Below are 24,474 nucleotides of genomic sequence, written 5' to 3'. Positions count from 1 at the left end.
TTGCTTGAAGGAGAATTTTAAGGTGCAGATTTAAAAAGGAAATCAGATTTATTTATAAATATGTCACTATGTGTCTGAGAAGATAACATTCTTTTTGTTAAATATCAGCGTACTGTATCACATGCAAAAAAAAAAAAAATCACTCTGTATCATTTAATATTCACATTCAGATTTCCCTGATTGATAAATGTTCTTTTCACAGTTAGTTATAAATCCCTCAGGGTAATCAAAGGATTTAAACAAAGTCCACAAATGGCATGTGGTTGATAATGCCTCTTAAGTCTCTTTTTATATGTAGGTTTCCTGTCCTTGTTTGTTTTCTCTTGCAATATATTTGGTCAAGAAGCTGGATCTTTTGTCCCGTGGAGTTCTTCACCGTATATAAGTATATATAGACTTTGCTGCCAGAATCCCAGTGTTGTCATTAAACATTTTATTGTCTTCAAAATGTCCTATAAACTAAAGGCTTTATTAGATTCAGATTTGTATTTTTGGGCAACAGTATTGCATACATGATAATGTAACTTTATCAGGTGACATATTTTGTATCCTTTCTGAAATGTTAATATAGGCAGGTGCTGTTAATCTGATCATCCTTCATTAGGGTCCCCATCAGCTTTTTCCCTTGTGGTTTCGGCAGCTGTTGGCGGTCCATAGCGGATGCCTAGACTCAGTTTTCATTTAGGGTGTTTACAGAAGGGTGATAATCTCATTCTGTCATTTCCTCTGCCTTTATTAGCTGGAAAGTTTTATAAAGAACTTTGTTTCAATCTTTTAAAAAAGTTGCCTCAGGGTATATAGTTTGTAGATAAAAGGCAGAATGCTGGCTTGATTTTTTTCTTTCCTTCACCACAATAATGAATCGATTCCATATTGTCCTTCAAAGATGGTCAGTGAGTTTTTAAGGAAAGATATTATTGCAAACTCTTAGATTCTTTATGTATTTGACATTGGAGCCAGAATGTGGTTAGAAACAGTAGCTTAAAAAGGCCTCTGTTTTTAGATGTATAAATCTACTTAATAAACACTTCTAGATAATAAGAGAAAGGAGGGAAGGGAAGATGTGGAGTGAAAAAGGAAGAGACAAGAATTTATAAGTATGATTAAATAAGGATGAAAGAAGGATAAAAATAAAGGCGTGGGGCGCCTGGGTGGCTCAGTTGGTGAAGCGTCCAGCTCTTGGTTTCAGCTCAGGTCGTGATCTCACGGTTCATGAGATGGAGCCCCAAGTCGGGCTCTGTGCTGACAGTGAGGAAACTCTTCGGGATTCTCTCTCCCTCTCTCTTAGCTCCCCCCTTCCCCCCTCCCCACTTGCACACGTGTGTGTGTGTGTGTGTGTGTGTGTGTGTGTGTGTGAGCAGGCTCTCTCTGTCTCTCTCTCAAAATAAATACATAAAACATGTTTTATGTATTTATTTTTAAAATGTTTATTTGTTTTTGAGAGAGAGAGAGAGAAGTGCAAGCAGGGGAGGGGCAGAGAGAGAGGGGAGACAGAGCATCCGAAGAAGGCTCTCTGCTGACAACAGCCAGCTAGACACCGGGCTCAACGCGGGGCTCGAACTCATGAAATGTGAGATCATGACCTGAGCCAAATTTGGACGCTTAACCAACCGAGCCACCCAAGCCCCCCAATCAATAAAACATTAAAAAGAGAGAGAGAGAGAGAGAGAGAGAGAGAGAAAGATGCTAAAAATGAGGAATGGAGGGGACAAAAAAGGAATCGTCTAAGATACTCCAGGGAAGATAAACAGAAGGGAAGTAATTTATTCACCAAGTGCTTTTTTACTACTTTTTTACTTTTTTTTTTTTTACTACTTTACTTTTTTACTACATGCCTTTCTCTTTTACTTTTTTTTTACTACTTTACTTTTTTACTACATACCTTTCTCAGTTCTAGGTGCTGAGGCCAAACCTCCTGCCCTCACCGAGCTTACCTTCTAGTGTGCGTGAAGTCTGAAGTCACGGACGAGCATGTCCGATGGTGACGGACAAGAGCAAGGAAGTGTGCTAGAGCATCCTGGCGGTGGGGTTGGGGGATAGGGCTGTGATTTTCATAGGATGATCAGGGAGGATCTTCCCATGAAAGACAGGATGGTTGGGCAAAGACAGGAAGGAGGTGAGGGAGGAAGCCACGTGCCTTTCTGGGAGAGAACGTTCCAGGCCGAGGCAAGAGAAGTGCGGAAGCCCCGAGTTGCAGCTGTGTCCCGTTGTGAGACGAACACTGGCGTGTGAGAGGAACAGGAGGAGGCTGTTGCGGCTGTGACAGCGTGAATGAGCAGGAGAGGACTGAGGGGGTGATTGGGAGACACTCGACAACGGGGGGCTGTGTGGGTTAGGCTCCAGATTGCACAGGGCCTCGCAGGCCATTGGAAGGTCTTCGGGGACCATGGATGGACTTGATTTCACTCACTTTATAACATGAGAATAGACTGTTTGGGGGCCAGGATCAGGGCAGAATCAGCAAGACCAATTAGCAGGTGGCCGTAACCAGCATACTGGTGATGGAGCTGGTGAAATACAGCCAAATTCTGGATACATTTTGAAGGCAGAGCTGACGGGATTTGCTGACGGATGGGGTGTGAGGTGTGAGGGAGGAGGGAGGTGTCCAGGAGGGACAAGAGCCACACGTACTTGGGGGACGAGCGGTGGCGTCGGTGGACCTTGGCTGCTCCAGGCAACCTGGGCCCTTCTTGGCCGTTCGACAGGAGTTCCAGGCCAGCAGTGGGAAGGAAGGCTTGCCTATGGAGTTCTCCGTTCTTGAGGAGTTTATGAGTGGCTGGATGGGTCATTCCATGGTGGCCAAGTCACCTCTTTTAATTCAGTGGCCACCACCTTGTGCCAGCCACAAAAGCGGCCAGGGTTTGAGGAGGTCACTACTGAACCTCTAACAGATGCCCAGTTCAGAGGACAAGCCCCGTGATAGAGGAGAATCTGCTTCTGTGGGGGAGAACCCCTTGGATCCGGAGAACGAAGGTTGTTGAGGACCGATTCCTACCACGTGCGTCTAGACTTGGTTTTGATCTCGGAAAAATACTTCTGGGCGTGATGGGAAGAACCCTCTTGGGCTCAGCGTGTTGGTGGGTAGTTTCGGATCGCCCACACGTCTTTGCTCGTTCCTCCCGCTTGTCTTTTTTTTTTTTTTAATTTTTTTTAACATTTATTTATTTTTGAGACAGAGAGAGACAGAGCATGAACAGGGGAGGGTCAGAGACAGAGGGAGACACAGAATCGGAAGCAGGCTCCAGGCTCTGAGCTGTCAGCACAGAGCCTGACGTGGGGCTCGAACTCATGGACGGTGAGATCATGACCTGAGCTGAAGTCGGACGCTCAACCGACTGAGCCACCCAGGCGCCCCTCCTCCCGCTTTTCTACAGGGGTGTCTGAAGTGCACTGTCCCACCCGTCATTGCCAGCACGCTGAGCACTGGGCCAAGGGGAGGCAAATCCTCACCCCCAGGCCTGGTTTTTTGTTTGTTTGTTTGTTTAAATTAAGTTTTTAATTTTAATTCCAATATTGTTAACATGCATTGTTATATTAGTTTCAGGTGTACAGTATAATGATTCAACACTTCCATAAGCTACCCAGTGCTCATCACGACAAGGGCACTCCTCACTCCCCGTGACGGGGAGTATTTCACCCCCCCACCCCCCCACCTCCCCTCTGGTGATCATCTGTTTGTTCCCTGCAGTTAAGAGTCTGTTTCTTGGTGTGTCTGTCTGTCTGTCTGTCTCTCTTTTTATTTTTGTTTTCCTTTGCTCGTTTGTTTTGTTTCTTAAATTACGCACGAGTGAAATCATATGGTATTTGTCCTCCTGTGACTTATTCTGCTTAGCATTGTACTTTCGAGCTCCCTCCATGTTGTTGTAAATGGCAAGATTTCATTCTTTTTGATGGGTGCATAATATTCCATCACACACACCTTGTCTTCTTTATCCATTCAGGCAGAGTTGAGTAACTACCTGGACAAAACCTGAAATAGTTACTCTTTGATTCTTTACAGAAAGAAAGTTTGCTGACCCACGGGCTAGAAAATAAGTAGAGGATGAGAAAGGCTATTGGGGGATGGAGCATACAGAAACGTTCCTTGTCAGTCACTTGAACGCCGCTCAGCCTTAGTGTGTGTGAATGTGAAATTTCATACCTCACAAATTGTGGCTTAACGTTGTTAAGATTTTACTTTTTTTTTTTTTTTTGTTCGTTCTTCTACAGGTTAGATGACGTTATTTTTATACTTAATAGGAAATACAATTCAGCACGGGTAGGTTCACATTTAATATTGGTGTCATTTTACTGGGCAGATGGTTGTATATATCAGTATTCAGTTACTTTAGTATGGAATATTAGTGTTGAACCTTCCGTAATCCCAAAGTTTAGCATTTAAGTCCTGATTTGCCATTTGGTCCTCCTTGGATAGTAGAAAGTTTCTCTCCCATATGAGTGTATTAATATTGTGTGGTTTGTTTTGTCTTTGTGTGATCAAGAATTCTCCATCCCTGAGGCGCCTGGGTGGCTCAGTCGGTTAAGCATCCAGCTTCAGCTCAGGTTATGATCTCGCGGCTCGTGAGTTCAAGGCCTGTGTCGGACTCCGTGCTGGTGGCTCAGAGCCTGGAGCCTGTTTCGGATTCTGTGTCTCCCTCTCTCTGCTCCTACCCCACTCACACTCTGTCAGTCCCTCTCTCAAAAATAAATAAACATTAAAGAAAAAAAAGAATTCTCCATCCTTTTAGTAAATGCAAGGGTTTTCAAAATAAGTAGACTTGCATTTTCTCCCCCCTAAATGGGACTTAGATAGTTTTATCTAAGTTGTTCCTTTTGTCTTTTAGCTATATTGTGTGCTATGTTATTCTGGAAGGCTATGGAATTCTTCATGTAAGAAAAAAAAAATAAAAGAATGAAATAGGTTTAAAATATAAAGGACTTTTCTTTCTTAATTGCATCTTAATGTAATAAAAGCCAGAGAGTAATTATTAAAAATGATAGAAGAAAAGAATTAAAACAATAAAATTGCTTAGCAAAGATCCTGTTTCATAATGCAGTCGGATATAATTGGTATCATAATGTGTAATTAACAATCTTTCTTTGAAGTATGAGGCGTGCATTTGGGCAGGCAGGGGACCTCTTAGGAGCAGTGATGTCTGAATTAGTTCTTACCGTAGTGCTTCTGAATCTGTGCAGAGATTGTAGCATCTTGCTTCCTGCCTTGTTAGTTGCTTTTTGTTGGTAGAGAGAGATCATAAACTAAGGGCTAGGAGAGAGGGTCCCCCAAACTTGACCAGTCAGCCAGCCACCACTGCCCCGGGGTTGATTAGGGGCAGGAGAAGACAAACTCCCAGATGCAGTTCCCTGGCATAGACCAGATGGGGGACCCTTCTTGCCCTGGTATCAGGTTGGCCTGGGGCGTGTGCTTGAAACGAGCTGAGAAGCCTCCTTGACCTCATTTTCTAGACCCACCCCCATTCTGGCCCCATGGATCTTACTGGAGATACGGCCAGGAAAGATGAGTCCAAGGAAAAGTACCACCAGGAAACAGAGGGGGGAAGGTAATGGATTCCCACAGGCTTGGAGCCTGAGTCTCACTTTCTCTACTGCCCACCTTGGCTCCATCTGACTCCTTGAGACTGGGACACCAGAACACTCAAGAACGCAAATAAAAGCACTGGCAGAGACTATTCCAGGCAGATCTGAACTTCTGTTCACTACTTCTTTGGTTCTAGAGTTCCGTGCCCACGAGGCACCACGTATAGGCTTCTGCGGGAGGCATGGTGGTGGGTGCTCTTCATCGCCCCCTGGTGGGAGAAGTTGGCTCTGTGTGACTGTAGAGGGGCTGAGGGGGAAATGGCCACTCCAGAGCTTAGCTTTTGAAAGAAATCATGTGATGGGAATGCGGTGGGGGTGGGGGGTGGGGCTGGGGTGCAGCACTGCCCAGCACTTATTTGAAAGAGACTACCACTGCTCAGAGATTTGACGCCTCTTCTTTGGAAATAGGTTGTCCTATTTCCTGGGGTGTGTCCTTTGGAATATCTTCCTCAGTGGCAACTCTTTCTCTTTTTGGAGTGGTTTTCATTTTTGGTAAAATTTCTTTTCTTTTTTGTGTGTGTGTGTGTGTGTGTGTGTGCATTTATTTTATTTATTTTGAGAGAGAGAGAGCACGCGTGAGCAGGGGAGGGGCGGAGAGAGAGACTCCCAAGCAGGCTCCACGCTCAATGCCAAGCCTGTTGGTGGGGGGGTGCTGGATCTCTCGACTGCGAGATCATGACCTGAGCTGATATCAAGAGACCCACGCTTAACCGACAGAGCACCCAGGCACCTCAATTTCGGTAAAATTCTTTTTTTTTTCCCGCGGTAAAATTCTTTTTTTTTTTTTTTTTTAAACGTTTATTTATTTTTGAGACAGAGAGAGACAGAGCATGAACAGGGGAGGGGCAGAGAGAGAGGGAGACACAGAATCTGAAACAGCCTCCAGGCTCTGAGCTGTCAGCACAGAGCCCGACGCGGGGCTCGAACTCACGGACCATAAGATCATGACCTGAGCTGAAGTCGGACGCTCAACCGACCAAGCCACCCAGGCGCCCCTCCCGGTAAAATTCTTAATGCAGTTTCCTCTCAATTGGTTTCTCCTTCTGTTCTTGTCTGCCTGATGTCCACTGTCCATGTTGTAGTCCGAGAGATCTCAATGGCAGTCAGATCTCATTACTCCTCTGCTTGGAACTTCCGGTGGCTTCCTCCTAAACACCAGACTCTGCCATGATTGCCAGGCCTCCAGTGATTTGTCCGAATCCCCCCGCCCTCACCACCTCATTTCCTCTTAACTGTGCGTCCTTCCCATACCTCCTTTCTGGGACTAGAATACAGCCAGACTCAGGTCTTCCTCCTGGATGTCAAGGAACGTCATCTTCCAGCTGGCCTGGCCAGTCCTTTACTTCCTGCAGGGCTCTACTCAAACGTCCCCTCCCCAGAAAAGCCTCCCAGAGCATCGAGTATGACGTAGCCACCCCTCAGCACACGATCTCCCCAAGCCCCTCCTCACCTCCCATGACACCACTCTAGTCTCATCATGGCCCTGGGGACCATGGGGACTCCCTCTTTTACTCACTGGCCCGTTCATTGCTTGTCACTTTTAGAGCCAAAGAGTCCCAAGGTCGCTAGTGGTTCATTGCCACTATGAGGCCTGCCACAGCACAGGTGCTGTCACCCAGAGATCAGTCCCTGACGCCGGGTAAATTCTTCAGTTGGATGGTGTCTTCTCAATAATTTTCCGGGATGACTCCATTGAGGGAAGGGTTCAGATTCAGAAACACGTGCTCTGATTTATCTTGGTAACGAAAGCAAACCAAAGCAAGGCAGTCTCTTTATCAAACCTCATGTGTGAGAGTGGTCTCCGGTGCAGAAGCTTATAACACAGGGTGTGTATCCTGTGGTTTTAGACCTCAGTAGCCGCCCCCTGAAACCCGAGCACAGCACAGTTTCGCTTGGGTAACAAGGGGATTCTCTCAGGGTTTCTCAGCCTCAGAACTGCTGACACTTTGGGCTGGATGATTCTTTGTGGTGCACGCTGTCTTGTGTATTGTGGGATATTTAGCAGCGTCTCGGGCCTCTGCCCATGAGACACTAGCACATCGCCACAGCCGTGACACCAGAGTGTCACCAGATGTTGTCAGACATCCCTGGGGAAAGGGAAGTAAAATCTCCCCTGTTAAGAACCACTGGTCTAGAAACATCTACCTACCCAAGATTCTACCATTAACCTTTTTTTGTGTGTGTGCAAAAATGTGGTTTATTTTTTTTTATTAAAGCATGGGGACAGGACCCGTGGACAGAAAGCACTGTTACTATTTATCTTTTGTGTCATCCATTATCATTTTTGTAAAGCTTATTTGTTTATTTTTGTGTGTGGGGGGTGACAGGGGCAGAGAGAGAGAGAGAGGGAGAGAGAGAATCCCAGGCACAAGCCCTGAGATCATGACCTGAGCCAAAGTCGGATGCTTAACCGACTGAGCCACCCAGGCGCCCTTGTAGCATCCTTTATCATTTATCCACTAGTGTGGCTCAAATTTGAGACGGTAGCATGTTATTCAAATTTAGATTATGTCGATGACTGATGTGTTGTTTATAATCAGCATTTGTGATCTTAGTTCCTTTGTTGTTACTGTCCCATTTACGGACTGTCTCCCCCCCGCCCCCAACAAAGGAGGGGGGGTGTTCTTTGCTAGTGCATTGTGTGAGTAGGATACTTAAAACCACACTCTTGACTGGAAGGAATCTTGAAGGTTCTTTGGGCACTAAATACCCAGTTAATGTCGGTGTCCTCATTGTTATGTTGTTCATCTTTGTATTTTTTTTTATTTATTTATTTATTTATTTATTTATTTATTTATTTATTTATTTAATGTTTCTTTCTTTTTTTGGGAGGGTGGGGAGGAAGGGGCAGAAAGAGAGAGACACAGGATCCGAAGCAGGCCCTGGGCTCTGAGCTGTCAGCACAGAGCCCGACGCGGGGCTCCAACCCACTAGCTGTAAGATCATGACCTGAGCCAAAGTCGGATGCTCAACCGACTGAGCCACCCAGGCGCCCCCCAGCAGCTTCATATTTTAAAGATGAGGAAACTAAGGCCCAGTGAAGGACAGTGATTCACCCAAGTCATGGCTAATTGCAGAGCAATGCCCATATGAGTGTTTCTGGGGAATTTTCCTGCACTTCTGTTTTCTGTGTAGCCTGATGGTGTGATTAGTGGCGCTTTCTGGGGGCTCTTACTCCTCGTCTTCGGGGTCCCTGCTGGAGCCTGGGCAGCAAGTACCACTGTTCCAGGCATGTCGAGGATTTACGGACAAAATATGTTCTAAAAAGATGATCGGGGAGGAGATTAGTGGAGTCAGAGGAAGGGAGGGACAGAAGAATACCTTAAATGGCATAGACATTTAACTGAAAAGGGGAAACTGAAATGCCAAGGAAATAAAAAGAGGAAGGAGAAAGTTCTAAATAAAGGAGTTGACAAATGAGCCAAACACAACGTATGGATCTTGTTTACAATGTGATTTGAACAGACCCACAGTGTGTGTGTGTGTGTGTGTGTGTGTGTGTGTGTGTGAGAGAGAGAGAGAGAGAGAGAGAGAGAGAGGGAATATCAGAGACATTGAGAAACTAAATGGATCATTGGTAGCAGAGAGGAATTTTGGTGTAAAAATTGTGTTGATGTTTACAAAAAGGTCCTTCTCTTTTAGCAATACATTGTGTATTTATGGATGGCATAGTTTGATGTTTGAGATTTTCTTCAACATAAAGAGTCTGGTGTGGGAGGGTTACAGTGAAACAGGATTGAATAGCTGAACTTGGGTTATGGATACGTGGGGATTATGTAACCATAGTTGTTTATGCATCGGAAACTGATCAACTTTGGTAAATTGCAACGTTGTTTGCAGTTAAAAAAATGTAAATACACTATGAGACATTTGTCAATTTTGTAATCTTCTCTCAAAGAGAATTCCCAAGCCCAACAGATGCTGCCAGTTTCGCTGGCAAAGTCCCTCTGTCTGGAGCCATAGGCGGGTGTGGGAACAGGAGCCGGGGGAAGCCTGTCCTCACCAGGTGGGCAGGGGGGCTGCCTCCACGCCCCTCGGCCGCTGCTTTCCACCAGGTCTCGCCCTCTTTGTGCCTGCAGTGACCCTGGCGAGAGGTGGGGCTGCAGGTGGGCCCGGTCCAAGGACCGGGAGGGAGTCCCGCAGGGCCAGTAGGGTCTTTGGCTTTGCGTCAGATAGAAATCAAATGGGAGCTGAGAAGTGAGAGCAGGGTTTATTGAAGTCATAGATACTGAGCATCTGGAAGACTCAGAAAGGGGAGGAGAGTGAGTGTTGGAGTGAGTGTCGTCTTTGCCTGGGGCCTGGGGTTTTTATTTTGTATTTTTTTTTTTTTTTAGTGTTTATTTTTGAGAGACAGAGCATGTGTGGGAGGGGCAGAGAGGGGGACAGAGGATCTGAAGTGGCCCCTGCGCTGACAACAGTGAGCCCGATGCGGGACTCGAACTCACGAACCTCGAGATCATGACCCGAGCTGAAGTCAGATGCTTAACCAACTGAGCCACCCAGGCTCCCCTGGGTTTTTTATTGAGGATTATGCTCCGGTGTATGTGTCATTTCTGTGGACCAACTTTTCTCCCCCAACCAAATATTTTATTATTTAACTATCATGTAAATAATATATGTTGTGTGTGTGTGTGTGTGTGTGTGTATGTGAAAACAATGCAGAGTAAAAATGAAAGTTCCTCTCCTTCTCTGTTTCCCCATGAATTTCATTGCCCTTTCCAGAAATAACCATTTATAATAAAACGATGAGTATCTCTTTAGGCCTTTTTGTTGTTGTTGTTGTTGTTGTTGTTGTTGTTGTTGTTGTGTTGTTACCCCCTAGACAGCGTTTTTATTTATTTTTATATTTATTTTTTTATTTTTGTTTTTTAAAGTTTTATTTATTTAAGTAACCTCTGTACCCACCACGGGGCCCGAACTCACGACCATGAGATCAAGAGTCACACCCTCCTCAACTGAGCCAGTCGGGTGCCCCAAGTGTTTTTTATGTTTTTATTTTTTTTTAATTTTTAATAATGCAAAAAAAAAAAAAGCAGTCACAGAAAGTTGGGAGGATAGTCCCAAGAGAGGCCTCTCCTTCCTTCCCTACAGCCTATTGAGAGGAACTTGCTGACTGATGCCCCCCCATCCTGGAATTCATGGTCATGTTTCCTACAACCACGACATTCTGTGAGTAATTGTAATTATAGGCCTCAACATCAGGATATTAACACTGACCTACGACTCCCTCCTAACCCTCAGACCAGAAGCAGATTTCACCTGCTGTTCACATCATGTCCTTTATAAGCAAAAGGATCTGGTTCCGAATTATATGTCGCATTTGGTTGTCATTTCTTTGAGTACCCGTTTTGAGCTATGCCTTGTTCTAAGCACTTGGAATTTATCAGCAGAAAATATAGGCAGAACTCTGTGAGGCAGGGGAGACAGAGAAACGGTAAACATAGCAAATACCGAATCTTGTAGAATGGTAACAGGGGCTCGATGCTGTAGACAAAAATACAGCAGGGCACAAGGCAGCTGGAGGGCAGTTTTAAAAATGCTGGTCAGGACTGCCCTGATGAGAAGAGGCTTCTGGACAAGCACTGGGAAGAAGTGTGAGTGTCAGGGAAGAGCGTTCTGGGAGGAGACGGTTAAGAGCCAGTGCTGAGGCTCTGAAGGGAGCATCCCTCTGTGTCTGAGCAAGGAGGCCAGTGTGAGGGAGGGGCGGGTGGAGAAGGATACAGCCAGGAAAGGGAGGCCGGGTCATTCAGTCTTTGGAGGCCAGTCGGCTTCCTCCCCTTCATAACCCATGGAAATGCCTTCGTCCTCCGGTCGCTCCTTTCCCTGATACTTCTTGGCCTCCTTCCACCGATGCTCCCTCTTGCCTTGATGGGTGTGACTTTGGACTGTGACAGCGCTCACACTCTTGGCCACTTTCTGTCTGACCCTAACTTTGCCCTTGACTGATCTTTTTTCCCTCCCTTGCTCCTGGCTTTGCCTCTCTTAGCACTTTCTGCCTTTGAGAACTTAACCCAGCCCCTCCCCCAACAGTGCTTTCTCTGGAGCAGGAATTGTTCTGAGCTTGAAACAGTTACTTGCTGATAACAATCATCAGTAGCAACCTTGGGCAATAGGTACTATTATTCCCCCCCCCCCCCCATTTTATGAATGAAGAAATTGAGGTATGGAGAGAATCCATAACTCGCTCATGACCACCCAGCTAGGAGGTGCTGGGGCTCAATCCCAGGCATTTACCTCCAGCACGTGGGCCCTCGTCTACTGTGTTACAGACGCAGGTCCATACCTGACTTCTCTCCTGAACTCTCCTGAACTCCAATTACTCCAGTTTCTGAGAAGTTCATGACAAGTAACCACAAACTTAGGGTCTTCAAACAACACACACTTAGGATCTCACGGTTCCGTGAGTCAGGAATCTGGGCATGGTTCAGTGGGTCTTAAGGCTGTAACCTAAGTGTTTGCCTCTGCATTCTCATCTGGAGGCTGGCCTGGGGGAGGATGGCCTCCAAGCTCATTCACGTCGTGGGCAGAATTCGTTTCCTTGGGGTTGTGGGACTGGGGGCCCTGGATTGTTACTGACTCTTAGCTGGAGGCCACCCTCACCTCCTAGCAGCCAGCTACATTTCCTGCCACATGACCCCCTCTATAGGCAGTTCACAGCCCGGCAGTTTGCTTTTTTTTTTTTTTTTTTTTTTAAAGTTTATTTATTTATCTTGGAGCAGGGGAGGGGCAGAGAGAGAGGCAGAGAGAGAATCCCAAGCAGGCTCCACATTGCCAGCGCAGAGCCCCACACTGGGCTCGAACTCCTGAACTGTGTGATCATGAGCTGAGCTGAAATCAAGAGTTCAATGCCTAGGGGCACCTGGGTGGCTCAGTCGGTTGGGCGTCCGACTTCGGCTCAGGTCACGATCTCGCGGTCCGTGAGTTCGAGCCCCGCGTCGGGCTCTGTGCTGACAGCTCAGAGCCTGGAGCCTGTTTCGGATTCTGTGTCTCCCTCTGTCTCTGAGCTTCCCCCATTCATGCTCTGTCTCTCTCTGTCTCAAAAATGAATAAACGTTAAAAAAAAAAAAAAAAGAGTTAGATGCCTAATGGACGGAGCCACCTAGGTGCCCCTGGCAGTATGCTTTTTAAAGGCCCTGTCTGCTGGAGCACCTGGGTGGCTCAGTCAGTTGAGCGTCTGACTCTTGATTTCAGCTCAGGTCATGATCTCATAATGGTGACATCGAACCCCGCATATATGCTGGGCATGGAGCTTGCGTAAGATTCTCTCCCTCCCTCTTTACCCCTGTCCTGTGTGCACACACAAGTGCTCTCTCTCTCTCTCTCTCTTTAAAAAAAAAAAAAAGCCTCAGCTTACTAAGACAGCTCTTCTAATGTTTATTTTTGAGAGAGACAGAGACAGAATGCGAGGGGGTTAGGGGCAGAGAGAGAGGGAGACACAGAATCTGAAGCAGGCTCCGGGCTCTGAGCCTCCAGCACAGAGCCCGACGCGGGGCTCGAACTCACGGACCGTGAGATCATGACCTGAGCCGAAGTCGGACGCTCAACCGACTGAGCCACCCGGGTGCCCCAAGACAGATCTTCTAAAATGAAATATAACCTGTAGGGTGATGTCCCATCACCTTTGCTGTTCCATTGTTTAAATTCAACTCTTGGGTCCTGCACACAATCGAGGCAGGGGTCATACAAGGGCGGGGGTCATCAGGGGTCCCCTTAGCATGTGCCCTCCATAGAGTGGCTCACTGATCTGGGAATCTCATCTTGAAACCAGACTCACTGTTTTTCCACTTCTGACTCCCTTATATCTATTAGCATAACCGCCAATCTTCCAGACACCAGGTGTTTATCCTGAGTGTTAGTGTTGACATCTGTTTTTCTTTGTCATTTTATTACCCCTTCACTTACTGAGTCCTTTTATGTTCCTTGAAATGCCCTTTGAAATCGTACATCCTAAACCCTGATTTTTGTATCCCTCTCTCTGTCTCTCTCTGTCACGTGCGCACACACACACACACACACACACACACACACACACACACACACACGTGTTGGGTTTTCCTAGAGTCTGATGTTAGCCTGATTGGCCAACCTTTTCGCGATGAGCCGTTTGCCTCATTCCTGAATTCCTGCCCTGATGGTGCAGAGCTTGTCTGTCCTTCCAGGAGTGTCCTCAGGAGCACTACCCCCCTGCCTTGTTAATCCTCTGAAGCCATCCCTCACCCCTCCCTAGCCTCCTTGATTGCGCCTTTCTCTGAACACCACTTATACCTGGTGCTTTTCACCCTTTCCCCCTCTCCCCACCCTTACCCCTCTCCACATTCCTGTTGAAATCATCAAGGTCACTCGAATTGGATTATTCAACCGTGTGTAGACTTGGCTAACTTCCCTATAGACGGTACTTTTTTTTTTTTTTATTAAAATAATGTTGGGTGAATTAACTGAATTAAAAAATGCATGAGAAAAATGTGATGCACTAAATCAAGTATGCTCTTTGGCAATCTGAGTCGCTCATTACGCCTGTCCCTTCAGCTGGCTCTGTGGTGGGGCATCCCAGACAGTGGGCATGACTGATGGCCAGCACCGGAATGCCTGTGGCCCCCCTTGCCGGCCACCCCTGCTACCTGGTTGGTGCTCACCTCAGAGCTACAGATCACTCTGTGGTGTAACACAGATGGCGAGGTCTGTCCCAGCATGTGGGGCCTCAGCCTTATCCATCTTGGATGGCCCGTTTTCCTCTTCAATTCTGTTTACCTTCTTAGCTTAATTGACTTCTGGATTGATTAGTTGCTATTTAACGATGTCTGAAGCCCCCAAGGACTGTTTTCATGGACTCTCAAAAGGGGAGAGGCTGCCAGTGTCCCCGGCCTCTCTGAGAGTCAGGGCGGCTCTTTGCGTTGGGGTCTTTTGGATGCCTGTTGTGTTTTCTGCACTTTGCAAAGCGCCCGGAAGCAAGATGCAGAGAGTTCTGCCGTGAAGGAACTTAGATCTGGGTGGGTGGGAAGCAGGGCGCCTGGGAGAAAGCGCAGCACTCCCTAACAGCAGTGGAATTGCTGTGGTTACGTAGGACCTGCCTCCTCTGGAACGTCAGGGAAACTCTTTGGAGAAGTGTGTCTTAGACTTACTTCTCTGGAATAGGAGACAATGTCTTGTTTATGATAAGCACCTTGGGTGCGACCCCTTTGAAAAGAGATGGTTTGGGGTGCCTGGGTGGCTCAGTGGGTTAAGTGTCTGACTTCAGCTCAGGTCATGATTTCACGATTCGTGAGTTTGAGCCCTGCCTCGGGCTCTGTGCTGACATCTCGGAGCCTGGAGTCTGCTTTGGATTCTATCTCTCTCTGTGCCCCTCTCCCAATCACGCTGTGTCTCTCAAAAATGAATAAATGTTAAAAAAAAAATTAAAAAAAAGAAAGGAGATGGTTTGGGGGGGGCGGGATCCTGATTCTTTTGGTAGGCTCCGAAGTTATCTGGGAGGGGGTGGGAGTGGAGCCCTGCCTCTGTGAAAGGACAGCCAGCGGGGGGTGGGGGGGTGGGGGGAGAGGGCAGAAGGGCAGTAGTGCTCCGCAGGGCTCAGGGAGTCCTGTTTTCTACAGCTGCGGCCTTCACGAGCATCTCCGACATCCCAGAGATTCCACACTGAGCAGGGAGGGGAGGCGGTTGGGTATGTGGTTGCTGTCCCCCCCCCCCCCCCCCCCCCGCCCCCCGGCCCCATGCAACTTACTTTTTTTTCATAGCCTGCCAGACACTTGCTTTTCTGCCTCATCCCGTTATGCCTGTGTGTGAGCAGTGTTTGCTTGCTCTTGGTCAATCCGTAGGGTGCTCTCCTGGTACTTTGTGTAGTAGACAGTCCTGATGCCAACCCCAGCCCTGCCCAAGACAGAAGAGGGAGTTGTGGCAATTGCCAGGCAGGTTTCTCTGGGGAAGTACCTCGTAGATTTTCTGAGTGGAAATGTGGAGGGAACTAGGGGTTAATTAAAAACAACGGCTACTTTTTTTTTTTTTTTTTTTCGAGTCTCTACTCTGTGTCTGGCGTTGGATTAAGTCCTTAACGTCCATGGCTTCGTTGGCTCCCCAGAACAGTCCACGCAGGTGGATGCTGCTAGCACATTTGGTGTTGCAGATGGGGAAACCGAGGCAGGGAGAGGTCAAGTTCTTTGACCATAGGGATCTTGAGGAGTGGAGGCCAGGGGACTCAACTGGGTAGAGTTGGACTCTCTGACCCAAAAAACTCGTGCCCAGAATTTGGGGATTTTCTAGCCTGTCTGGTCCTAGTTCATGCCTCCCGAGGAGCTGCCGTGGTTCTGAATGTGGAGTCCTGAGTGATAGGGAAGTTGTACCCCAAAGTCACGGGCAGAGTTGGGAACGTTTGCACAGCACCTCCATGGTTGGCCTCTGTCATTGGGTTTCTCTGTGGTGGTGTACTTCTAACTTAGATTCTCTTCTCTGATCTTTTCTTTCTTTTAAAGAGTTTATCTTTTGAAAGAGAGAGAACACAAGTGGGAGAGGGGCAGAAACAAACAGGGAGATATAGAATCACAGCAGGCTCCAGGCTCTGATCTGTCAGCACAGAGCCTGACACGGGGCTCGAACCCACAAACCGCGAGATCAGGACCTGAGCTGAAGTCGGATGCCCAACCGACTGAGCCACCCAGGCGCTCCTAACCTGCAATTCTTAATAGTAAACAAGGCCGCAGGTCTTGGCCCACTCCAGAATTTCTGAGAATGTCTCTGGCCACCCTATTCTCATTAAACCTGCTTTTCTTTAAACACCAGCTTTTACTATGGATAAAGTTTTTCCTTTTGCACTTTCCTGTTTTGCTTTAATTTGCACACTTTACAGCTTTTCTGTTTTTAGCACTTCTCATTGAAGACATGCAGCACATCCTGGATGGAAAGAGCTTTGGTGGGCTGGCTGAGAGTGGCCTGGGTGCTGCAGGGGGCCTGTCACCGGAGCGGAAGGCCTTCCTGACCGTGGTGAATGAATACCTCTTGTCGGTATGTTGTGGACGCTCCGTGCCATTTCTCTGTGTCCTTTGCGTTCTTTGCATTTTACTCGGGGCTCCCTGTTCCTTGTTCAGTAGTACCCATCACCCGGTACTTGGTCCTGTGGTGCTGCCCCAGCAAGAAAGCCCGCATGCAGGCTTCCGGTGCAGGTCCAGTGAGCTCTGCGGGAGTGAGCGCACGGAATTGTGGGGACAGGTGGCATGGTGCGCGGCCCCTTGCCCCTCGAGTGGGCATCCAGGTCAGGGCGCGTGGGATAGCCAGAACTCACATACCCATCTTTGCTACATAACTGCAAGAGGTTGCTGATAATTTTTAGCTGCAGGAATTGTAGCTAAAGGCAGAATTAGTTTAGAAAAGAAAATAATGACAAAAAACCCCTCCTGCAACTCCCCAAAGCCCAAGCCCAAATGGGCAACAAAACCCGTCTCCCCTCCATTGCCCTCCTCCCCCTGACTGCCTTTGTTTCCCTGCGTCAGGGAAGGCTAGCTGATAAATTCAGTGGACACATTCTAACTCAGGATGTAATGGATGGTAGCATTGATGCTTGGATTTTTATAAGGATTTGGGATACTGTGGGTCTCTTCAGAATAGAACAGGCTTGGGGCACCTGGGTGGCTGAATCAGTTGAGCGTCCGACTTCGGCTCAGATCATGGGTTCGAGCCCTACTTCATGCTCTGTGCTCACAGCTCAGAGCCTGGAGCCTGCTTCGGATTCTGTGGCTCCCTCTCTCTCTGCCCCTTCTCCGCTTGCGCTCTGTGTCTCTTTCTCTCCCTTAAAAATAAATAAACACTAAAAAAAGAAAAAAGAAAACAAACTTTTGGGTGTTGCCAGGAGTTTGAGTGTTTGAAATCTCTGCCAGGTACGTAGTATTGGGGCGGCATGTGGGACAAGAGTCAGGATTCTATGTGGCTGCCAAAGGCCTGAGTCTCTTTTATTGGAATTGTAGGTAACATCCAGAATGGCAAGGGGAAGCTTACCATTTCCTTGATTTACCAGGTCATTTTCCATAAAATTTGCACCTTACATGAAGGAGTCTTCCGGAGCACGTGTTGCCCTCCCTTCAGCAAAACCAAAATGTAATATGAAAGATCTGTGGTGAAAGAACATTCTGGAAGACACTTGTCCTCACCACAGTAAGGCTTGTGATGGCATTACAGGATGTTAAAGCTAGCAGGGGCATAGTGATAAAATGAATTTAGATCCTTTATTTTACAGATTAAGAAACTGAGGCCCCAGAGCTGAAGGGTTTCATGACCCATAGACTGTTTCTCACGTTAGCCTGTGACACTTGATGCATTCCGTATGGTAGGTGACATTTCCCACAGAAACGTTACCTAGTTGTTACTGAATGTAAAACTGTCTGTAGCAAAAGCAGTAGTTGAATAAGTTTTCTCTTGTTCTTAGAAGGGGTTGCTGATGTATATTTTTTTTATTGTTAAATAGTTAATGGTAGCCTTCAGTTAATTTGGATATTAGGTCATTATCTGAGGTCCAGTCTCATTTTCCTCAAGCTGACAAATTTCAGTTCCTTGCTTTGGGGAATGTAAATATGAAATTACTACTGTAGCAATTAGCCATCTATCCTGAATTTTTTCCTTGTAAATTCCCAGAGCATGAGCATGAAATTCATTAGTCCGGACCCCCGATCCTTTAAAACCATCGTGGCATGGTGGCTATTGCACCCCTCCTCTGCAATTTAACGCAGTAGGGAATTTAGTAGAAGCCTGCCTTATTGATCTATTAGTTTTAAATCAGGAAGCTGTATTCCTCAGTTGCTGTTTTCCTCTGTTGGTGCAGGCTGTCAGCGCTGTGCTTTTTCACGGCAGGAGGAGCCAATGCAAATTCTAAATCGAAGCGCGTCTGCTTAGGAGAGTGTATTAAAAGTTGTTTGACAACCGCCGTTGTAATTTCTGCTGTTGTATCTTTAACACCATCCATATAAACATGGGTCCTGTTGCTGGGAGCTAACCTGGTTAGGATTGATTTTCCTGAATCTTTTCTCTTAATGAAATCTCATCAGTTTCTATCCTCCTGGCTCTTTTAATTTGAGACCGAGGAGGGTCCAGGGAGGAACGGTTTACAGACCGTGGCTTCTCTTTGACTTTTTGGGGAGGTTACACTGCCTGAGGTCCAGCTTTCATGGAATATGTTGTAAATGACTTGCATGGGAGCCAACTGTGTCTGATGTTTCATATTACATGACGAGTCAGATTTATGCTGCCTTCACTGAATTCCAAATCCTAGTTTTTAGGGATTTGCAAGAGGGGTAGGGATACTGTTAGCCTGCTTGAGAATGAAAACTTGGAAAACCATAATAATTAAGGGCTTGGTGTAGAAACCATGGCTATGCAATAGGGACCTCCACCCCCACCCCCTTTTTGGTCCCAAATTAGCATGTCAGAAATTATACTTTGAAAGCTGCAAGAGATTCACAACTTGAGCCACAAGAGTCTAAGGTCTGGGGATTTTATTCCAGAGGTGGTGGTGGTGGTGGTGGTGGTGGGTAGATGAGTTTCTTACAAGGGGACATTAAAAAGGGGCACATGGGGCTTACTGGTCAACAAGTCTTCAACGGGCAGATTTGCAAGGCAGAGGAAGAGGCTAGAAGCAGAATAGAGCGCCAAAGGAATATTAATGCTTCACTCTGCATAATTATTTGTTAGAAACTATTTTCAGGGGTGCCTGGGTGGCTCAGTCCTTGAAGCATCTGACTCTTGATTTCAGCTCAGGTCATGATCTCACAGTTTGTGAGGTCCAGCCCCGTCTCAGGCTCTGAACTGACAGTGCGGAGCCTGCTTGGGATTCTGTCTCTCTCCACCATCCCTCTCTCTCTGAAGATAAATAAATCAACTTAAAAATTTTTTTTCCAAAAAATTCAACCCCTTATTCAAAGGGCAAAGCATTAAATTAGTGAGGATGTATAGAAGAATGGTCGATAGACTCTGAACCCAGTTCTGAAAAGTGTTTAGACTGTGGGGGTATGTGGCTCTCTAAGGTTAAGAGTCTTGTGGGAAAATGTTGTCTCCCCCCACTTCCTATTGTTTTATAATGTCTGGAGATCTGACTCTGAAATGCCTCTTCATATTCTTTGCATATTACCGGAGGGTCCGGTTATTCCCAATGACTACAGACAGTTGGGGAATCGGACAAGCCTGGCCATGCCTCACACTGGGCTCTCCTGTAACCCGTTCCTTCCCAGACCTTCTTGGCTTTGTTCTTCAGAGTTAAAACTGCAACGTGAAGGGGAAGAGTCCAGGATTTCCACCTTTTAGGTAGGAATGCTTTCTGCTTAAATTAAAGTAGTTAAAAGTTGCTTTTGATCCTGGATAACCTACGTGGATAGAGTCGCAGTTGAACTTGGTATTTAGTATAGCGGTTCACTAAAACACTGAATCGAACCTGACTGATCACTGGAGACTTCTGGTCTTGGCTCTTTCAATATATTTGTCTGTGTGACCTGGTATAGTAGGGTACTTCTCGCTGCTGCTCAGAGGATTTTCCTTCCTAAATCTTAATAACATGCAGGATTCCATGGCCCTACCTTGATGAAGTCTCTTTTCTGGACCGAATTTAATCAGCTCTCTTTAATTGAGCTCTCTTTTTTCCTAGGCCTTGACCTTGGCCCCTGCTTCTCTCTTTGACCTGCCCAGCCCAGTCTTTGCAAAGAATCCTGCTAAGTTATCCCCACCCTTGATATCTGATAAAATTCCTCACCCCCCACCTTTTACATCCTTGGCCTGCCTTTGCCAAGAATCCCGTTATGCTAGTTTAGCAGGAATCCCTGATGGTTGATGTCTCCTCATGCTGATTTTCCTATTGACGGACCCCCTCACCCGAGTGCTCCTTTGCTGTAGATCCCCGCTTGTCCTTGTCGTATTTGAGTTTGACCTCTCTCCCCTATTGCAATATTCCTATTGATAATATTCAATAAAGTCTTCCTTACCGTTTTAACAGCCATCAGAATGATTTTTCCTTAACATCCTCTAGAATCTTACTTGATGTGTTCAAGATGGGACATTGTCTGTGCATTATTCACAGGGAAGGCACACTCCTGAAAGAAAATCCATAATGACAGTGGCTTAACCCAACAAAGTTTATTTCTTGTCCACATAAAGTTCTCTCCCAAATGTGATTCCAAGATCCTTTTATATGGTTGCTCTGTCATTCCAACATGTGCCTTCCTCGGTTGCCGTATTCCTGTGAGTCCAATCATGGGAGGGGAGAGAGCGCAAAGGCTTGTACGAAGGAGGGCACATTTTTTTCACTCATATTTTATCAGCTAGAATCATGTCACATAGTTACATTTCTCTTTAAAAGAGGCTGAGAAACGTAGGTGAGAGGAAGAGGGTATGAGTTTTGTTCGACACCAACTCGTCAGTCTTCACTGCAAACGAGTGTCCGTGCGATTTTGATGTAGCGGTTACTTTGGCCACACCCTGAGAAACGATGTGTAGAATGATTGCCAAGTACCTTCTAGACCCAAGGTTCCAGGGTTCTGTCACGCTGGGACTATTCACACAGAAAACAGCGAGTCTTTCCAAAGTGAAAAGAGAAGTTGAGCAAACAAAATGCAGTTGCTTTTTCTGTCCGTGTTCTAGGTTTGGTAACATGTGTAGACCTGTTCAGATCAGCTCATCAAATGGTCAGGGTTATCGCTTCTTCCCCGTGGCCCACCATCATCTTGTTGATACGTTTCTGCTTTGGGAACACACCGGGACGTTACCTTATGGCACCTCGTTACATAATGGGGTGCTGGAGACCAGAATGGGGAGCGCAGGAGGTGTGCTGCTTTTCCTCAGCAACTAACTACAATGGATGGTTTCCCTCTCTTTCATTTGTCTCTTCAAACCCATTGAAGACATAAGGATTTTCTTAACCTCTTCTGATCACTGACCAGGGACCATGAAAACTCTGACAGCATCTGCTATTGACTTGGCCATTTGTATTGTGATTTTTATTTTTTATTTTTAAAATTTATTTATTTTGAGAGAGAGAGAGAGAGGGAGAATGAACGAGCGGGAGAGGGGCAGAGAGAGAGGGAGAGAGAGAATCCTAACCAGGCTCCATGCTCCGTGCAGAGCCTGACGTGGGGCTCGATCCCACAACCTTGGGATCATGACCTGAGCTGAAACCGAGTCAGTCTCTTAAGCGACTGAGCCACCCAGATGCCCTTGTGTTATGATTTTTAAATGGGCTGAGTTTACTTTTGTCAGAAATCAGGCCAGGGACATACCTGAGGGTGGGGAGGGACAAGTGTAGACAGTTTTCCCAAACTCCAGCAAGGAAAGTTGGTGGAGTGAGAAGGAATATTTGGATCTTCAATGAGATAATGGTTTGGGGAAATCGCAATCGTAAGGGGAAACTAGATTGCGAATATAGAGGCTTCGAATGAGACTCTTTGGGGTTTCTAATTTCTCAGCACCGTCCGTCGTTAAGCTACTGGCAGGTGGAAAGTGGCAACTGACACAGGCTAGTGGATGCTTTCTAGCCTGAATATAGTACTGATACCAAACAGTATTAACTGACCCTGAGAGACCCCTTACTGTCTACAGCCTTGGTTATTACTTCCTCATCCTAACAGCACTAGAAGGTGTTAGTGCTGTTTATTCCTGTTTTACCCGGTGAGGGAAACCGAGGCTGAGGCACAGGGAGGTTAGTAACGGTGCAGGGTTACCCTGTGGAGAATCAAGAGCTCGTTCACCATCGGAAGTAGAAGTAATCCATACTTTTCTTCTTTCTCAGTTTGATGTGTTCTGCATTAGTCCTTATATTATTGTACAACCAGTGGTTTTTGGAAAGTGTCTTCTCTCTGTTTCTTTACACATGGATTACTTGGTGCAGAAGAGAGTGGTTCCGTTTCCTTTCATGAAAATTGTGGTTTTTTGGGTTAGCATTCGATACTGCCAGCTTTTTGAGGCTGTGTGGGTAGAGTCAGCTCTGTTTCTTACCAGCCTCTAGTAATGTGCAGCTTGCTCAGATAGTATAGGAAGTTTAAAATTTGTTCTTTAACGTTTATGTATTTTTGAGAGAGAGAGAGAGAGAGAGAGAGAGAGAGAGACAGCATGAGTAGTGGAGGGGCAGAGAGAGAGGGAGACAGAATTAGAAGCAGGCTCCAGGCTCTGAGCTGTCAGCACAGAGCCCGACGCAGGCCTCGAACTCACCGACCATGAGATCATGACCTGAGCCGAAGTTGGATCCGACTGAGCCACCCAGGCATCCCAAGGAAGTTTATAATTAATGACAAACAATTATGTTTCTCTTAGGGGTCATTTCATAGCATGTTACCAGTCAAATGGATTTTTATTTTACTTTATTTTATTTTATTTTATTTTATTTTATTTTATTTTATTTTATTTTATTTTATTTTATATTAATGTTCATTTTTTGAGAGAGAGAGAGATCGAGAGAAAGAGAGAGACAGAGAGAGAGAGAGAGAGAGAGCGTGCACGCACCAGCTGGGGAGGTGCAGAGAGAGAGGGACAGAGGATCTGAAGCAGGCTCCACGCTGTCAGCACAGAGCCTGATGCGGGGCTCAAACTCATGAACTGTGAGACCATGATCTGAGCCGAAGTTGGATGCTTAACTGACTGAACCACCCAGGTGCCCCTTAAATGCATTTTAGAGTAGAATGCGTTTAAGGTTTATGTTATTTTTCTCATGGAGTCAAGGGCAGATGGCACTGGGTCTCTTTGCAGGCAAGTTTTAAATGTGCCAATCCCCACCTTCCGTCCAGCTGGTTTGGTGAAGAAATGGAGGCGGCAAATACCCATTCCCAGCCCATGGCAGACATCACTAATCAACTGTAGCCCTTTTCCCTGGACATGATACCAGGTGAACACCATCAGTCAGTTATCATTAGCAAAGTAGTTGAGACCAGATTCTCAGTTCTGGCTGGCCATATCCCTGCCTTTATCATCAAACAACTAAGCGGCTAATCAGTGGCTCTCAGCTGCAAATGAAGTTGCCCTTCGAAACTTGGCGGTGTCTGGAGTTAGTTTGACTATTGCAGCTTGGGGTTTGCTACTGACACCTACTGGGTGGGGGCCGGGGACGCTGCTAAACATCCTACCGTGCCCTGAGCCCCCTCTGCTTTCTCCACGACCGGGGATTATCCAGCTCAAAATGCCCGTACTGCCAAGGTTATGAAACTCTGATTTGACCTTGGAAGGGCTTCTGAACAATTAGTAGGGAGTAAGGAGGAGGCTTTGGGAGAGAGATTTCTGGAAGAAAAGAAGAAAAAGTTTACGTCTTGACGCATCAGTTTAAGGTAGGTCTGTGCACAGATCTGTTAACTCTCTCCAGTGCCCTGTTTGAGAAACACAGCACAAGAGTGTCAACCCCACAAACCCATATGTGTGACTTAGTAACACGGTCACCTCTCGGGCCTTTTTGTTGTCTGGTGCTTTTTGTTGTCTGGGGGTTTGTAAGGACTAGATGATGAAGGTCGCTGCTTATTCACAAGTTCCTGTGTCTTCACTTCCAAAATGGTGGATCTTTTCTTAATAAAGCAATCTGAGATTTGCACAAAGATCTACCCGTATAGTGTCCATTCCAAGCTACTGGAAGTGATCTAACTGTCCAAAAATGAAGAAATTGATGTAGGCAGGCTGGGTCCAAGGACCCAGAGGGGGATCCCTTAGGATGAGCCAAGAGGGTCCTTGGCTTCTTGCGAGAGAGAAATCAAACTCAAAGCCAGGAGGAAGTGAGAGCAGAGTTTATTGAATAGTGGATGTGACATATTCTACTCTTTATATGGCAGACAGAGTATCTGGGAGACTTGGGAAAGAAAGGAGCGTTTCCTTATCGCTTGGAGGTAGAGGGTTATTTGGAAAGGGGTCCAAGGTATGTGTTCCTTCAGGCATCCAGGGTAGGAGCCAATCAAAGGGGAGTGTCATTCC

General features: G+C 46.5%; 1 protein-coding gene across 5 annotated transcripts in view; it reads left to right on the top strand.

The window, feature by feature from the left end:
* TIAM1 (TIAM Rac1 associated GEF 1) overlaps positions 1-24,474 on the top strand; it is a 396,414-nt gene that overhangs the window by 81,598 nt on the left and 290,342 nt on the right. The window lies entirely within an intron of this gene.

The sequence above is a fragment of the Neofelis nebulosa genome, chromosome 5 (assembly GCF_028018385.1).
Source record: "Neofelis nebulosa isolate mNeoNeb1 chromosome 5, mNeoNeb1.pri, whole genome shotgun sequence".
NCBI classification, from domain to species: Eukaryota; Metazoa; Chordata; class Mammalia; order Carnivora; family Felidae; genus Neofelis; species Neofelis nebulosa.
The sequence above is the reverse complement of the archived record's forward strand: the minus strand, read 5'-3'. Positions and strand labels throughout refer to the sequence as shown.